General features: G+C 39.4%; 1 long non-coding RNA gene across 2 annotated transcripts in view; it reads right to left on the minus strand.

The window, feature by feature from the left end:
* Positions 1 to 283: 283 nt before the first annotated feature.
* The window catches only part of LOC121919306, a 25,095-nt gene continuing 20,816 nt past the window's right edge, over positions 284 to 4,562 (minus strand). The window contains exons 2-3 of one of the 2 annotated variants that reach the window (XR_006101441.1): positions 1,205 to 1,294; positions 284 to 454 (exon numbers count right to left, since the gene is read on the minus strand). This is a non-coding gene — a long non-coding RNA (uncharacterized LOC121919306). Of the gene's footprint in view, positions 1,295 to 4,562 lie in introns of both variants that reach the window. The other variant, XR_006101442.1, reaches the window with a different exon arrangement.

Consider the following 4,562-nt stretch of genomic DNA (forward strand, 5'->3'; position numbering starts at 1 on the left):
TGAGACTTTTGTTCATTTTGTTTTTGGTTCAAACTTGCCAACAACAACAATAGGATTTATTTATATGCCGCCCAATCACTGGGAATCCAGACAGCTTACAACAGAGGTGATGGTTCCCTGCCCTCAGGCTTACAATCTAAAAAGACACGACACAAAAGGAGAAGGGAATGGTGGGGGGGAGGGGATCAGGTCCAGCATTCTTCTCTCCCTCTGAGGCCTGGACCAAGGCAAATGGACCGGAGGGAGGGCTCTTCTTCTTAATCGAGGCCAGGCCCGATGGTGTTGGGCCTGTCCTTTCACTCCCTCTAAGGCCAGAAGATACAGTTGGAAAGGAGGGAGGGGAGGGCTCTTCCTCTTCAGGCCCGATGGTGTTGGGCCTGTCCTTTCACTCCCTCTAAGGCCATTAACACTTTTCTTTGTAAATTCAGTGGAAATAACTTGAGATTTGGAAAGTCTAATTGTGGGAGAAAAGAGAGGACGAACAAGTAAAAGCACTTTGAATGTTCTGGATGACATCCTTAGGGCCTTTGATATATTGCAGATATAGGCTGCTGCTACACTGCAGAATTGATGCAGTTTGACAGTTCTTTTACTGTCATGGTCCCATCCTATGAAATCCTGGGATTTATTATTTGTTATGACACCAGAGAGTTCTGAGAGAGAATCCATCCCAGGAATCCATCGCATTGAGCCATGTCAGTTAACGCAGTGTCAAACTGCATTAATTCTGCAGTGTAGATGCATTCATAGTAATACCAAGATCAAACCTAAAGGAAAATCACTTTCAGTTGATCATCTCTAATGTGATTAATAATAATAATATTTATTTGTATCCCGCCTCTCCTTGTATTGGATAGGGGCAGGTAACAACAAACAAAAGAACAATGAAAATACAACTCAACAAGCCACAAGTAAAAACATAGCAAAACATATCAAATCCTAATTGCCTATCTCCCTCCCACCCTAAAATAGCGTTAAAACAACAATTCCCAATAAAATGCTCCCAATCAAATAGTCAATAAAATCAATCACAATCACAGTCCAGGCTATGTAACTGGAGAGTGAACATTCCGAGGAGGTCAGTTTGGGAAGGCCTACTGGAAGAGATCCGTTTTTATTGGCTTCTTATGTGGCGGATCTCCTCTGGCAGGTCATTCCAGATTTTTGGAGCGGCAACAGAAAACGTCCTCTGGGAAGTCATTACCAATCTGGTTTTCTTAGACTGCAAGAGATATATGCCATTCTTCATCAACAATGTTCCTCAGCACTCTACATTGGACAACCAGGGCAGTTTCTATATCAGAAGATAAATTGATACAAATTGGACATTATAAATGGGAATATCAAAATTGCAGTTGCAGAACACTTCTTCCTGGACATTCTTTCTCAGACTTCCAAGCAGCAGTTTTTGAACAAACAAGCAACAATAAGAAAACAAAAGTAAGAGTGACTGGACAGAGAAACAGCCAAATTATAATATATCCACATATTCCTGTCCAGTGGAAGTGTTTTGGATGGTTCCTTGGCACACCATATGTACTAAGCCACTAGCTATCATTACCACAACGAAGCAGAAACTTCATACTTACTTTATTGTAATACCTCACCTGGTGGCGCAGTGGTTAAATGCCTGTACTGCAGCCACTCACTCAGTGAAGGGTTCAAGCTTGACTCATGCTTGAATCCTTCCGAGGTGGCTAAAATGAGTACCCAGATTGTTGGGGGCAATTAGCTTATACTTTGTAAACCATTTAGAGAATGCTTAAGTACACTGATAAGTGGTATAGAAATGTACTTGCTATTGCTATTGCTCACTGATCCTGTAGCCATACCACTGTGGTAGACCAAGAATTTCTTCCACTGATCATTTTTACCTGCTTTTTTTGGCATGTATGCAAAACTTGTCTCTTACTTTTGTCAGTTTATCTATTCTTTATGGCCATCATTGAGATTGAATTTGTCACCCCATCATTGCATCCATATGATATACATTTCTATTAAAATTCATATCCCCAACACCTACTACCACCCATTGATACGTATATCTCTCCAGTGTCTTCACTCCATGCATTTGATGAAAGGACTGGAATCCACGAAAGTTTGTTAGAAATTTATTTTTCTTAGTTCATTTCAAAGGTGGTAAAGGAGTCTTTTATATCTTTTTTAAAGTGCTGCATTGTTTGTCTTATGATGCAGTCCTAAGTATCTTCATACTTACTGATTGCTGAACAGTATGGTTTGCAATGAACAGTATGGTTTACAAAGGGAATAGTTTCTTATTCTCTCAATAGATTGCTTATAGAGTATCTCTTACACACAAAATTTCACAACTTTGTCCCAGTCCAAAGTCACCAGCAGGTACCACCAAACATAAACTTTCCCAGTTCTGCAAATTGATCAGTATTAGAAAGTCACAGCAGATATACAACTGTTTACCAATAGTTCTGTCATACAAATATTGCACAGTGTATGTGCTTCCTTTTCATGCTGCTTTATAAATCAAAATTAGCATTCTCTTCACAATTAAGTTTTCTCTCTTTTAAAATTAATTATTTATTGCATTTATTGGCTTACAGCCTAAAGATTCAGAGAAGGAAAGCAATCAGAGGTCTAAAACACATTGCAAATAATCCACTTTGAGACCGCTTGAACTGCCGATGCTCCATGCTAGGGAATTCTGGGGACTGTAGTTTGTGAGAAATTTAGCCTTCTCTGTCAGAGAGTTCTGCTGCTACAATGAATTACAATGCCCCAGCACAACATTAAATGAAATTATCATGATTTGGAGGCTGTACAGACTGGCCATTAAGGCTGGCCTGGGGGAGGAGTCAGGACATGGCATCCATACAAAGCATGTCCTGACTCCGCCCCGCAGGCTGATGTGACACCGCTTGCCATACCACACAGCAGGTGGCATCATGGTGCTCCTCTGGTGCTGCATGTAGATGACACAGCACCAAAGGAATGCCAAAAAGCTGTGACGCTGGTGGCTACAGTACCCTTTCCACGACGCAGAAGCCACTTTTTGCAGCGCTTTTTTGTGCCATAGAAAGGCAAGATAGGGGCTGCAGTGTGCTGTTACCACGGCCCCGATCTGGCATTGAAAGGGGCGTTCTGTACAGCCCCTTAATTTACATTTTCTCTAGCCTAGTACATCTTTCCAAAAATGGAATTTGAGATATGAAACAGTACCAGTTTGTTCAGTTTCATAAACAAAATTTAAGCACTGAATAGGCTGAGCTGAAACAGAGCTTGGGAAGTAAATTTGGAAAAATAAAAGCAATTGACTATGAAACTTATTACAAAGATCCCCAAAATACTCCCCACTGTGCAGTTTGATACCACTTGGCTCCATCCTACAGAATCCTGGGATTTGTAGTTTTATAAGGCACCAGCACTCTTGGGCAGAGAAATCTAAAGTCTTTGTAAAAATACAAATCCAAGGATCCCACAGGATGGAACTAAGACAAAGTGTTGTCAAACTTCATTATTTATGTAGAGTACATGCACCACTCATTGCAATAAAAGAAAGCAGCTATAGGTAATAATGTAAACTATAACTCATAAATGACAAGATCTGGAGAGGATTAAATGATTCAATAGGGTAAAAACAGATTTTCTAACCAAATCAGTAAATTTTAACAATCATATACAAACTGAGGGCTAAATATTCCTTTTGATAGTGCCATTTCGTAGCTGATAGTCAACATATTTCATTTTTAACAGTTTCTGTGCAGAAAGATACAAGAACATATGTGGAAAGTCAATTTTCTTTCGAAATTGGTTTCACTTCTCCAGTTTGGTTTTACTCGGTAGGATCTGCAACTCGCCTGATCAGCATGTTTGCTATATCCCCTCTGTTGTTTTTTTTTAAATATTGTTTCTCATGCAAGAGCCGAGCCCTTGAGATACACTCAGAAATTTCAGAAAGAAAGTAACAGCACCCATTAAAATGACCCTGCAGCATGGCTTCATGACAATTCATTGCACAAAGATTTTATCTGCGTGTGTTTGAAAGATGGCTGCAGACACTTTGGGAACTGTGTTCGAATAAGAAGATTTTTTAAAAAGAACTTTAGTCATAGAATCCAAAGTAGCTTGATGTGCAAGGCAATTTTAGTTATCTTTCTATACTTCTACCTCTACTTTCACACAACTAAATAGTCCTAATGGGCTGACAAAAGACCATGACAAAGGGCAGTATGCAGGGTGTGGGACATTGTTGCTTCTTGATATAATGTTGTTGTTGTTGTTGTTGTTGTTTTTGTTTTTTTAAAGGCTTGACTTGTTTTACGTTCTTGATCTAGGCCAAGAGTTCTCATCTTTTGATCATGAAAAACAAAAAGAGTTCTGAAGGTAAAATGCCAGTATGGCTTTCAGTGGGAGGAGCATTCAATGAATGTGTGGTCTGAGCATACAGAGGCCCTCATCTTTGTAGTTGCAAACTTTGCTCCAGTGAAATAAAATAATTCTAAATAAGGGATCAATGCTTAGATAGATAGATAGATAGATAGATAGATAGATAGATAGATAGATAGATAGATAGATAGATAGATAGATAG

The sequence above is a fragment of the Sceloporus undulatus genome, chromosome 1 (assembly GCF_019175285.1).
Source record: "Sceloporus undulatus isolate JIND9_A2432 ecotype Alabama chromosome 1, SceUnd_v1.1, whole genome shotgun sequence".
Lineage (NCBI taxonomy): Eukaryota > Metazoa > Chordata > Lepidosauria > Squamata > Phrynosomatidae > Sceloporus > Sceloporus undulatus.